The sequence below is a fragment of the Pecten maximus genome, chromosome 14 (genome assembly GCF_902652985.1).
Source record: "Pecten maximus chromosome 14, xPecMax1.1, whole genome shotgun sequence".
Classification (NCBI taxonomy): Eukaryota; Metazoa; Mollusca; class Bivalvia; order Pectinida; family Pectinidae; genus Pecten; species Pecten maximus.
In genome coordinates, this window is record NC_047028.1 from 28948932 (window position 1) to 28963523 (window position 14592).

The 14592-nt window shown below is 35.8% G+C and overlaps 1 long non-coding RNA gene and 1 pseudogene across 1 annotated transcript; both read right to left on the reverse strand.

Annotated features, from left to right (window-relative positions):
* LOC117341851 overlaps positions 1 to 2458 on the reverse strand; it is a 31345-nt pseudogene extending 28887 nt beyond the window's left edge.
* Positions 2459 to 4968: 2510 nt separating this feature from the next.
* On the reverse strand, positions 4969 to 8755 carry LOC117342416. Its single transcript, XR_004535859.1, has 3 exons — positions 8396 to 8755; positions 7910 to 8042; positions 4969 to 6560 (listed from the first exon to the last, which is right to left on the reverse strand). It is a non-coding gene; the product is annotated as an uncharacterized LOC117342416 (long non-coding RNA).
* Between the last annotated feature and the right edge of the window lie 5837 nt (positions 8756 to 14592).

The window sequence follows — 14592 nt, forward strand, 5'->3', positions numbered from 1 at the left end:
CTGATTTTTCCAACTGAACGCAAGAAATATGAAAATGGGTGATATTTGGTTCATAAAATTGTTGTTGAGGCCTAAATGATAAAAAATACATGTACCTGTGTTTCCGCTAACCCTACCCTACTTACCCTATATTTTTATGCCTACCCTAAAATGTTTTTGTGTGGGTTTTTTTATCTGATGCATTTTCAAGGAAGGATTATTTAATTCAAGATCCCTTGTCTATATATAGTAACTGTTATATCCTTAGTAAATCTTACCAATTAAATAAGTGTCCTATAACAGTCCTTACAATCCTATTTTTCTGGCATGTAAATGGAAAAACACAATATTTTCTTTCTTAGACCTAAACATATTCACTTCCCTTATTTTCAAATTGTATTTTTTCGAATTGACTTAAAGCTACATATATATATACATGTATATAGTCACCACCGAAACAAATAAAAAATTTCCTGATTGAATGGAACAAAGTGCAAATTTAAGAGTGTCTATATTCCTAAATAAATTTTAAAATGGCTGAATGAAAATGAGCTTGAAAGAATAGTTTTTAGTTTAATCAGATGGAGAAAATGAATATAAGACAGACAGCATCTCAAGATATCTTTGGGAGGAAAGATAAATTGTGGGAATGTCAACAAACAAGAAACGAAGAAGATACTGTGTATGTACAGTATTTGGTGCATGTAGGTGAAAGTCTACATTTGTAAGCTATGCCCTGTCCCATATCGCTTCCTTACACATGTCACTATGAACTTGTTGTTTTTATTTCAATAAGGGCTTTATGAAATAAAATCAAAATTTCTGTCAAAACTGAATTAAACGCTCGATCTTTGATAAATCAATTGTTGGATTGAAAGGAAATCTCGCAGTCTGGGTATTAAAATCTTGCCCCAGACTATGATGTACAATTTTCATCCAAACTAATATGTTACATCAATAAGATTCATCAGTTTGGTATGAATTTGTTTTGTACACAAACAACAATTGAAAGCTTAATTTGATAGGTTTTGAAAATGTCCGTTTCCGTTGGTGTTCTGACTGCTGAAATCAAAATAGGCTGAGTTAGTGAAGTCAGCTGTCAAAATGTAACGCAACATTTTGTCCAAATGCACTCTAAAACTGTAGGTAGACAGACCCTATTTTAACATCCAATAAGGGACGGAATGGGTAAACATCTTACCCATCCCTCTGCGTATACCTACACTATTAGTCTAAGAGTATATTTGGGATTTTGGACGACATGCCTATTTCGGGTAGTAAGTTGATTTCAGCACTCAGAACACTGACACTCAACTTTAGAACACTTTGCTTGACAAAGGAAACAGATGTTTTCAAAAGCTCGCAAATTAAGTGTTCAATTTCTGTTTGTGTACTTAACAAACTTGTTTATATGTAACACCTATGTCTCGCTTTCAATATTATCATGTCACATGCTCAAATATAGTCTTTAGACAGGGCTATTTATAGAAAGGTATTTTCCTCTGGTCAAGCTGGACAATCAACTGTTGAATTAAGTCAATGAAAGTAGGAATGGAAATCTGGAAGCAAAATGTATTTATGTAAGAAATTTGATATTTTCCCAATAATTGATTATGTGGGCAATGACCATTTATATTATGTACCTATTGTTTCTATCTTATGTGTAACTAGTAATGTCCGACTGCCAACACTTGCAGAAGCACAAGCCGCCTCTGTCCCGGCATGGCCACCTCCTACCACAATGACATCATAGTTGACAGCGTCCGATTCAGAGGCAATGGAGTTAGAGTTCAAACTTCGCAAAGATGTTTTGTGCCACATTTTTAACCAACGCCATCGCTGAAAGGTCATTGGTATACCTAGAATGGGGAAAAAATAAAAATAAAATCATTTTCGTTCTGTTAATAATGTAAGATGATTAAAATCAAACAGTGAAATCGAAGCACAATTACATGTCTATGAATATTTCACGTATATTAAAACAAGTCCTGGCAAAATCATCGATATGGAATATTCCGTATAAGATGATCGTGGTTTCTTGCAATCAAGGAAAACGGGATTTTATGCAGGTATATATATAAATCTATTTAAAGGAAAGTGATAACATTGTTGGTGTGTTTAGAACATGTAGATACAGAAATCCATAGCTGCGATAAAGTAGCACAAGTTTATTCTGGTCCTGTCACCATACACCAGACATGGTGACGGGGGATTGGGATATTCGTTTCGGTAATTCCAAGTCCGTTTCGGTCAATACCCCAACCGGTTGACGGGGCCAGAGAAAACTCGGGCTATGATAAAGTAGCTCCGAGCGACGGACCACAAAGCAAAGTTTTTGGAAAAGGTTGCATATTCATTCTTATCGATGGTATAATTTCGTTCCTGTAGCCAGGATAATTGTGCATTGATGAATCAACTAGAATATGAGACATTGCCACTAGCTGTTTAACTCACGGAGACTTTTCATAGAAGCCGCCATCTTGAATATGATAATAGTCGTTGCGGAAACCGAAAAGAAAATCCGGATATACATCACTTAGGTGGAAAAGGAAAAAAAGTAAGATAAAATGGATATGAAAGACATGAAAGAGAAATAAAAGATGAAATGCAGAAGGGCATTAGAGAGTATTTCGGTTGCATACTCGGTATTTACAGTGTAATTAATATCTGTATCCAATGAAAGTTGCTCCATTAGGCATATTGGCAAAAATACAATAAAATAAATAAATAAATAAATGAAAGGATGTATGAAAGTAAGCATGGCTTTATCAGTTTCTGAATAGAAATGATATATTATATACAGATATATGTATATTTATTCTATATCAATGAAGATATCTCTTATTTCTTTGTGAATACAAATACAGTCAAACCTAGCTGTATTAAAGGGACTAAGGGGTTAAATGGTTAGATTTCAATAATTTCTACATGCATTTGATTTCCGGAAAGCGTTGTGATACTTGAAATTAAATTGTTTACAAAATTATGACACTTTTTGTGAAATATTGGCAATGTTTATCAACTTCGAATTATCGCTGAACAACATTTGTTGTTTACATCGGAGAGAGCCGAGTGCGTCACATGATTTCAGTATCCTCGCTTTCACCCGACGAAAATGGAATCGAGGTAAGTGTAAACATTTTGTCACGTTGATGTAGAACGTGATTACTTTGCAATCGGATGGTTTATACGGTCTCGAGGAGTACCGATCGTTATTCACTATTGTTGATTGAGAGCTCAAACAGATAAAAGTACGTATAACCCTCAGAAGTAGCATGTAAAATTTTGACATTCGGCAATGGGGCCTCCAAAGGGGACTTCGTTTCGTTTATTGTGATGTAGGAAAATATTATTATTATTCATCTTTGAAGTGTTCATTCAATTCAATATCGTCCCAATGTAAGAAATCGAAGTGTAAACTCAAATTGGAATTGCTATTTTGTATGACCGTAAGTGCTGTGACGACGTAACAGCTATACAGTTGTAACCAGACATATATGTCTCTGTTGTAACATACAAAAAAAAAATGCCGATCACTAATTACATGATAGGCCTACCCAAATGTGAATTCAAATTAAATCTGATTAATGGAGATCTACATTGTAAATTGATTGCACTGAGAGCAATACACAAACTGTAGGTCTAGATATAAGAAAAAATAATTCAGTTTTACACAGAAATTGTAATTTTTTCGACTGTTTGAATCCCTCGGCCTTTCAGATTGACATCCTAATTAAAAATCGGAACCTTCATTGAGTTAGTAGTTTTTGCACTTAACTTTGCTTCTGTTTAATGATTATAGTTAAAATGTTGTTGAAAGCCTTGTACGTTATTTAATGAATTATATAATTAAATATGTACGTTAAGAAATGGATAACACTGATACATGGTAAAAGATGGATATGAGTATTGTTGATTATCTCATTTATATCAATAATGTATTATCTCACTTATATCAATTTATCATCGATATAAATGAGATATTTAATTCACAATACTGATGTCCATACTGTTTTAATAATTCAATGATTAGATGACAGTCTCAATGACAGTCATGGATTAAGGAATTGGACTATTCTCAAGTTTACCTACATGTACAATTATGTTCATTTATATGTTACATGTTCTTGTATTTCAGTCAACCTCAATAGCATCTTGATTGGCAAGTCAGCAGAGCATGCAGTCTAACTATATATGGGTAGAGGTCAAGGTGACAGGAGTAAAGAAAATATAGAAATCGTGAAAATTTAAGCATTTTATTGGTAATCACTTTGTCTGTTTGCCCATACACATAAGCTGAATTATCTTATTTCAAGGAAGTTGTTTTGACACCTGTGCAGTGAAAAGGTTGCTTATGTAAAACAAGAGGCCAATTGGCCTTAATGGTCACCTGAGTTTTGAAATATTCAATTTAATTGACCCTTTTTAGCCTCGCCCAGAAGGTCAGTCAGGGCCAACATGGCATGCGATCAAGCTGTCATCCCATGCTGATAATGTTAATGAAGTTAGAATGAATTTCAATAGAAATCAAACAAATGCTGATCAAAATTGTGATTTCCCTATATAAATTTAGTCCCCCATCAGGGTTATGAAATTCACAATTTTTGTTAAAGACACCAGTATATGATTCTACCATATCTGCGAGCTGAGAAGATCTTTCAAATTTTAGTCAATTTGACCCTTTTTGACCCTGCCCCTCAGGTCCCTGGAGGTTGGGACTATGTAATCCACAGTTTTGGTTGACCTTTTGACCATGAAAGCTTACTGACAAATTGTTTAAAGACAAACAACGAAAGACGACGGACAAAAGTCAGTTAGAATAGGTCACTTCATACTTCATCTCAGGTGACCCAAAGATCCAACCCTAATTTATCAGAATATCAACAGAACAGTGACTTATGATGTTGATAATACACTAAACAGTAAATGCACAGTACAATTTGTCTCACAAATAGTTTTGATATAGAAAACACTGAGAAAAGTCAAACATGCAAATAAAGAATTTACCACATTGTATTTATTGTCTTGCTCAGATGTAAGCATTGGCATCAATGACTAGAGAAAGTTGACTGCCATGACTAGTGACTTAACATCAATGACAATTGTTGGCATCAGTGATAATTGAGTGTTGACATCAATGACTATTGAGTATTATGGAGTGTTGACATACATGACTTGAGTATTATGGAGTGTTGACATACGTTACTAATGAGTACTAGTGAGTGTTGTCATCCATGACTATTGAGTATTAGTGAGTGTTGACATATATGACATGAGTATTAGTGAGTGTTGACATAAATGACTATTGAGTACTACTACTAGTGAGTGTTGTCATCCATGACTATTGAGTACTAGTGTGTGTTGACATTAAAGACTATTGAGCACTAGTGGGTGTTGACATCAATGAATTTTGAGAGTTTATAAATTACTTGTGAGTGTTAACATGAATATTTCAATAGTGCACACATGTACAGCTATGAATAATCATTTTTGACTAAGCATTTAAATTTCAGACCAGACAATGTTGTTTGTCTCTTGAGATTATATAAATTTTGAAATTAAGGCTGCACTGATTATCATATGACATTAATGGAATGGATAACAGCTAAGCTATTATAGTAACATTATACCAATAAACTAAAGGCCCAAAGGGCCTGCATCGCTAACCTGGATAATTCAGTAATGATGACATAATACTCAAATTTAAGTTACATTTCAAACATTTTTCTACTTTTGAACTACCTCTCCCAACAATGGTTCAAACTACAAGTGGACTAGATGTAATTCTTGAAAAAAAAAATGAGTTAAATCCTTTTTTTTTTTGCTATACCAGGTAATTCTCTTATTTTGCCCCGAAAGGTGCCACTCAGATGATGGTGACGCTTCATTTATGCAACATATAACATTGCCACATAATTCTCCTGACCAAATTTCATCAAATCCATTTAATTGTTCAGGACTAGTAGAATTTCTAAAAGAGTTTCCATTCTGACCAGTGAACTAAAAAAATGTTAATAATAAGACCATTACAAAGGGCAATAACTCTGCAAACTACTGTCAAAAACTACTGTCCAATAATTTCTATTTTTGAAGTTGTCTGAGATCTTGTCGATATATGGCTGCTTATAAAGTTTTATCAAATTTGGTATATTCTGACATTTACTCAAGTTATTCAAATATTGTGTTCACAATGTTGACAGACGAATGCCGGACGCCTCAGTATGGCATACTCACCTTGGTCCTTCGGACCAGGTCAGCTACTAAACGTAAGGACAGATATTCAAAAGTAATAGTCTCTGGAACGTGATTAGTCTCAAAATGTCAATTATTCCCATTCATCTTAATTGGGATTTCTTCTCCTCTACCATTTGGGCAGTAGATGGTGGAGGAGCATGGGCTAGGAGTTTGAATCTTCTGGGATCTATTTGATGCAAGGGTTTTGGCTAGATATTCCAGTTCTATCTGTTATTCTGTTGGCCACTATCAGATTGATGAGTCCCTGGATGTGTTGGTATGTCCTTTCCACCTTGTACGGCACTTTTTGTCCTCCAAGAACTTTTGTGTTATAAATCCTGTGATATCTATAAGAAGAAGAAAAGATATTTTCTTACACAAAATCAATGTAATTTCCAGTTACACAAACCAACAAAATGTGCAAAATTGGCAATATTATCATCATGCCTTATACTGAAACATAGCAGTCATTATTTATCATGCAAAGATGGCTCTTCACGATATTTTGTCTGATTTTTCATCAAATAATTCGCCTGTCAACATTTTCTCAACTCACATTCAAGCTTAATTAGCCTCTACACACAATCAAGGCTTCTGCTGGGTCTTAAATATGTATACCAGTATCAATAGTTGAAAAATGTAAATTCAACACAACATATGTTGTGTTTCGCTTACGTTTTCGGGCCTAATGACTATCTTAAGGCATGATATTGTATATGTGACATCATAATGTGGTATCCAAGACGTCAAATAAATGAAGCGTATGAAGATGGCCATTAGGCCCAAAAACACCATGGGAAATAACTAAACTAATTATGGTGTTATTGCATTAATTTGGTGAATCAATCACTATCAATATATAATGCAAAAAAAAAAAAATACTAAATTCATTAAATTGATACTCCAGAAGTTTTTCAATCTCCAATTGCACAATATCTTACCAAATACACTAAGAATTCAGCAATTTTCAACAAGTGTTAAAAGTAGAGGATACATGTGTAACAGGAGATCAGGAGATAATGTAGCGTAAGCGGCCAGACCGGGGTTCCAACCCGGGCCTCCGAACACCAGCCGGATGCTCTACCAACTATTGAGCTACGTGGTCACTGATGATCGACTCAGTCCAGTCCCGCTACACATGCATGCAGCTCATGCATGAATTATAGTGGTCAAAACTGATTGGTTCACTTATTCTGATTCAAATTATTAATTACAAAAAAAATCTATTATTGGTAGCTGCTAAACAAAAACAATATTTCAAATCCATTCATTTTAATTAGAAAAAAAAATTGTTATCGAAAATTGATCGGTTGGTGGTATCTGATTACAAACCAATACATGTATAGGAATTGGTTATGTTTTCAAACTGATTATATACAATATGTGTCATATACTATAGACCAAAACATGTAATCAAACTTGACGCCTATATACGTATATATATCTACATTTTTTTGTATATCAATATGCAAATCATAACGTAATAACAGTTCACAGTGATACATGACTTGTGTTGTATAATTATGAGAATTTTGAATGTTAATTAGCATCGACAGAAACTATTCCACGACTTTTTAATTATACGACTCAATAAATAAATAATGTTCTTCCTTCACATCCAAATGCTAATGATTTATATAAATATTTGTTAATTAATTGCCTCAAGGATTAGTAATTAATTAACTATGAAAAATACGTAAGTGCGACTAGTAATAGTGTCGTCCGTAGTGGCTGCATGTACTCCATGTCGCCTGTGGTCATCTTCATTGGCTTCAGTTTCTTTATGACCAGATCTACGTACGCTCTAGATCTCAGACTTGCTTTCAAAACTGTACAACGGAATATTAATAACACAATGTAAACTTAATGTGTAATATACAGGCAGTCTAACAAAATCATAAAGTCATTAAGTTTACTTTCTGGTATAATACGATTAATTTGACAAATGTCAAAATTCCCTCTTGGGCGCCCCCTTTGATTTGTATTCCCATTTAGGACATGTTGAGGCCAATACCAAGCGATTCATGCCGTGTTAACACTACGTGACCTTTCTTAAGCTTAATCTCGATATCAGTTGTTACCATTTATGATAATTATGTATCATCAAGTACTATCAAGTCATCATCTGGGCGTACACGACAGTTGATCTACGAAACATCGAAGTCCAGTGCTGTCAACTAACCTGTTCAAGGCATTAGCTTGGCCAAAGGAGGGTCTGTTTTAATCCCTTCGGTCTTTTTTAACTGATGCCATCTGCTTGCTCTGTCTCTAAGATACGTGTTCGTCTTTGTGAAGTTAAAATCACGTTCTCGATTATTCGTTTCTTCGTGCTCTCGGTTAAAACTGATTCAGGACCCTTCCACTTAGATCGGGTGTTCGCCATTTTTGTTATGATGTTTCCAATTTCCCGCATCGCGCATGCGCAAAGGTACGCAGAGGTATTTGTTTACACACATCGAAAAATAATAATATGAAATAACTACTAGGTTAGTCAAATTTATTTTATTTTTTTCATTAAATTTTAACAAATTGTTATGGACACTTTTGAAATGTATAATTAACATAAAGTGCTTAACTTTTTACATCATTTTAAATCGTATACCCTTTTTTATATATTATTTAAGTGGAAATCTAGCCATTTAGTCCCTTTAAGCGGCCACCCAAGGGACCGACAGATATTGGCTGTTGAAGACAGGTGGCTGCTCAAACCTGGTTGGCCAGAAACAGCCTGTTGCCATATTCTTTTTCAACAGTTTATTGAATTTATCATATTATAATGCACTTATTGATATTGATTACAATATACCATGTTCAGTGTATTTTGAAATGAAAGCCAACAAAGATAAAAGTTTTGATGAATTTAATAAAAATATTTGGTCATGTGATCATTGCGGATGTCTACTTCCGGACAAAACAGCCGCTTAATACACATACTTGCCAACTTTTTAAAATTCTCATGGGGGAGAAAGTGCGTGAGCAACTTTTTTGACCGGAAAACACATTTCACGCGCGACACATTTAGCAAACAAAAACTAAGGGGAGATAATTTGCTATTGGAAAATAAATTCCTTGCATGAACACTTAAGCTTCCTTCCCTCACAGAAAAAAAGGTGGGAAAAAACTTATTTCAAGCTTGGTCAGTGATCTTTTTTATTCAAGTTTGGAAAGATAATTATATAAGCAACAAGTTACAAAAAATAGCTGCAAAAGTACATCATTTTTAATTATTTCTGGATATGATTTAACTCACTGTTCACTCTAAATAAAAGTATTTACTTAGATGTGTTATGAAAATTATGTTGTAAGATAGATGTCAGTCAATTAAATGCAAATTATCACAATGATATCACTTTCTATCAAGCTTACTCTCCAGCAGTAAACTTCAAAAAAAATACCTAAAATGTCACGATAAATATCTAGAGTACAATATAATATCTGAATGAAATTTCAAATGTTTCCTTTGTATTACAACAAAGACAATAATACAAAAAAAAAAAAAAAAAAAAGGGCTGTACCAGCAGTTGTATTCACTATATGCTTACAACTCAGTACTTTGTAGGTGGGGACTGATACTTAAATTCAAAGTTTTAACATGACAGTATTTAGTTTAAGAAAGTGAGTATTTGTGGACATGTTTTTGTCTTTCAAAATGTGAATTGGGAAAGTTTCAGCCAAAATAAGTCTCTGCTAATTGACACTATAAGTATGCTGATGCTACCGTGATTGAAACGACGTTACCTACCGGCAACCAGGCCTTCGGTCTATATGGTCGTTATTGTGAATTTATTTCCTTGTGCTAATTATCTAAAGATCAGCCAATGTTTAAATGTAGTTAACATTTCAATAAGTAATCTGTCAAATTTGATACTCCGTTGATAACATTGCCAATGTTGTTTTCACTTTTTCTGTCCGAGATATACTGTCAAGTAGAGGTCGTTTATGCGCTTGACATCAAAGGCATTATACGAAGCCATTTACAAGCGTTTAATCAACCACGACTGACCTGCTACAAAACCATCACCACGCGTCCTCAGCTTAATTGGTTTTAATTAATTGTTTATTTATCGGGGTATTGTCACCCTTGCAGTCAGTGAAGTGTCAGAATTTCGTTACGGTCTGTAAGCAGGTCAGTTCACTGACCAATGCCCCACACGTCTTTCACTAGCCAGCAAGCGTTACCTGTCATAGGCCTAAATCAAACTAACAAGATGAATAGGGGCTCCATACGGGGTTATCAAGACATATTCTCCAAAATCGGGAGAATACACTATGTTTTGTCTATACGATCGGGAGACGGGGCAGGGAGTCTGGAATCGGGAAATTCCCGACTAAATCGGGAAAGTTGGCAAGTATGAATACAGGACGACACAACGACTTGGGGCAGATTTTTGTGGCCGTTGGCCGCGTTAGACAGGTGACCGCTTATTTAAGGTTCATTATAATTTCCATCAGGCGGACCACAGACTGGCCGCTTAACAGAGGTGGCCGCTTATTCAAGGTGGCCGTTAGAGCAGGTTTGACTGTATCTTTATTTCAACTATATAGATATCTCTTTTTTCTAATATGACAAGTCCAAACAGCTTGCCATATAAATTTATCTTTATCCCATCTATCCTAGCAAGGACCTCCATATTATTAGTTTCCATGATTCAAAAGTATATCATCTACCAGGGAAAGGGTGTTGATCTCACCTACCTGGGCCAGTTATCTTCATCTCATCTACCAGATTCATAATCGTCATCAACCATCTAGGGTCAATGATCTTCATCTCATCAACAGGGTTAGCAATTTTCATCAACCAGGAGCAATATGATCTTCATTTCATCAACCAGAGTCATTGATCTTTGTCTCATCAAGAATGGTTAAAGATCTTCACCTAATCAACCCAGGTCAACAATCTTTGTCTCATCAACAAGTGTCAATAATATTCATCTGATTGGCCAGTGTCAATGATATTTGTCTCGATCATCAACCCGAGTCAAAGATCTTCATCTCATCAACTCGGATCAATGATCTTTGTTTCATCAACCAGAGTCAATAACATTCATCTCATTGGCGAGGGTCAATGACATTTGTCTCGATCATCAACCTGAGTCAAAGATCTTCATCTCATCGACCCGAGTCAATGATCTTCATCTCATCAACCCGGGTCAATGATCTTTGTTTCATCAACCAGTCAATAACATTCATCTCATTGGCCAGGGTCAATGACCTTTGTCTCGATCATTAACCGAAGTCAAAGATCTTCATCTCATCGACCCGAGTCAATGGTCTTCATATCATCAATCCGAGTCAATGGTCTTCATCTCATCAACCCGGGTCAATGACCTTTGTTACATCAACCAAAATCAAAGATCTTCCTCTCATATATCAGATCGAGTCAATGATCTTCATCTCTTCAACCTGCATGGTCATTGATCTTTATCTCATCAACAAGGTTCAACGTTCTTCATCTCATCAACCAGGGCCAATGTTCATTGCAATTTCAATAATTTAAGTCAAGGTTTCCCCTACTATTGTGATAGAATTGAAATAATTAATACTTCATTATTATATCCTAAAGGTTTACTGCTTAATATGTTTTACATGTTTTGTTTCTTTTACTTTATGGCACGATACATTTATTTTCTACAAAGATTTCAGATGTAAAGGATGATATTTTTGTTAGAAATAAAGTTTGATAAAAATTTCCTTTCCTAAACACCTTAAACAAGGAAATGCAAAAAATACAGATCCTCTTATTATTCAAGCTTCATAAATGTGTAATAAATGAAGGCAAAGTGTATAAGTTTAATCAAAATCTCTCAAGGAATAAAGTCATTAGTGTACTCAGAAAAGGATTTAAGAAACTAGTAGCAGATCTTTTAACTCTAGAACTCTTACTTATCCAAGACCTTCACCAAACTTGGTAGCCCTCCACCCCAGCATGCTACAGACCCAATATCAACTCCCTGGGACTCTTGGTTATTGAGAAGAAGTTGTTTAAAGATTTTAGCCATTTTTGACTCCTGTGACCTTGAATGAAGGTCAAGGTCATGCATTTGAACAAACTTATGAGCCCTTTACCCAAGCATGCTACAGGCCAAATATTAGGTCTCTGGGACTCTTGGTTATTGAGAAGAAGTCATTTAAAGATTTTAGCCTTTTTGACTCCTGTGACCTTCAATGAAAGCCAAGGGCATTCATTTGCACAAACTTGAGAGCCCTTCACCCCAGCATGCTACAGACTCAATATCAACTCCCTGGGACTCTTGATTATTGAGAAGAAGTCATTTAAAATTTTAACCTTTTTGACTCCTGTGACCTTGAATGAAGGTTAAGGTGATTCATTTGAACAAACATGGCAGCCCTTCACCCCAGCATGCTACAGACCGAATATCAACTCCCTGTGACTCTTGGTTATTGAGAAGAAGTCGTTTAAAGATTTTAGCCTTTTTGACTCCTGTGACCTTGAATGAAGGTTAAGGTGATTCATTTGAACAAACTTGGCAGCCCTTCACCCCAGCATGCTACAGACCGAATATCAACTCCCTGTGACTCTTGGTTATTGAGAAGAAGTCGTTTAAAGATTTTAGCCTTTTTGACTCCTGTGACCTTGAATGAAGGTCAAGGTCATTCATTTGAACAAACTTGGTAGCCCTTCACCCCAGCATGCTACAGACCTAATATCAACTCCCTGGGACTCTTGGTTATTGAGAAGAAGTCGTTTAAAGATTTTAGCCTTTTTGACTCCTATGACCTTGAATGAAGGTCAAGGTCATTCATTTGAACATACTTGGGAGCCATTCAACCCAGCATGCTACAGGCCAAATATTAGGTCTCTGGGACTCTTGGTTATTGAGAAGAAGTCATTTAAAATTTTAACCTTTTTGACTCCTGTGACCTTGAATGAAGGTTAAGGTGATTCATTTGAACAAACTTGGAAGCCCTTCACCCCAGCATGCTACAGACCGAATATCAACTCCCTGTGACTCTTGGTTATTGAGAAGAAGTCGTTTAAAGATTTTAGCCTTTTTGACTCCTGTGACCTTGAATGAAGGTCAAGGTCATTCATTTGAACAAACTTGGTAGCCCTTCACCCCAGCATGCTACAGACCTAATATCAACTCCCTGGGACTCTTGGTTATTGAGAAGAAGTCGTTTAAAGATTTTAGCCTTTTTGACTCCTGTGACCTTGAATGAAGGTCAAGGTCATTCATTTGAACAAACTTGGTAGCCCTTCACCCCAGCATGCTACAGACCGAATATCAACTCCCTGGGATTCTTGGTTACTGAGAAGAAGTCGTTTAAAGATTTTAGCCTTTTTGACTCCTGTGACCTTGAATGAAGGTTAAGGTGATTCATTTGAACAAACTTGGCAGCCCTTCACCCCAGCATGCTACAGACCGAATATCAACTCCCTGTGACTCTTGGTTATTGAGAAGAAGTCATTTAAAATTTTAACCTTTTTGACTCCTGTGACCTTGAATGAAGGTTAAGGTGATTCATGTGAACAAACTTGGCAGCCCTTCACCCCAGCATGCTACAGACCGAATATCAACTCCCTGTGACCCTTGGTTATTGAGAAGAAGTCGTTTAAAGATTTTAGCCTTTTTGACTCCTGTGACCTTGAATGAAGGTCAAGGTCATTCATTTGAACAAACTTGGTAGCCCTTTACCCCAGCATGCTACAGACTGAATATCAACTCCCTGGGATTCTTGGTTACTGAGAAGAAGTTGTTTAAAGATTTTAGCCTTTTTGACTCCTGTGACCTTGAATGAAGGTCAAGGTCATTCATTTGAACAACCTTGGGAGCTCTTCAACCCAGCATGCTACAGAAAAAATATCAACTCCCTGGCACTCTTGGTTATTGAGAAGAAGTCATTTAAAGATTTTAGCCTTTTTGACTCCTGTGACCTTGAATGAAAGTCAAAATCATTCATTTGAACAAACTTGGTAGCCCTTCACCCCAGCATGCTACAGGCCAAATATTAGGTCTCTGGGACTCTTGGTTATTGAGAAGAAGTCGTTTAAAGATTTTAGCCTTTTTGACTCCTGTGACCTTGAAAAAATGTCAAGGTCATTCATTTGAACAAACTTGGGAGCCCTTTGCCCCAACATGCTACAGACCCAATATGAACTCCCTGGGACTCTTAGCTTGGTTATTGAGAAGAAGTTGTTCAAATATTTTAGCCTTTTTGACTCCTGTGACCTTGAATGAAGGTCAAGGTCATTCATTTGAACAAACTTGGGAGCCCTTCAACCCAGCATGCTACAGGCCAAATATTAGGTCTCTGGGACTCTTGGTTATTGAGAAGAAGTCATTTAAAGATTTTAGCCTTTTTGACTCCTGTGACCTTCAATGAAGGTCAAGGGCATTCATTTGCACAAACTTGGTA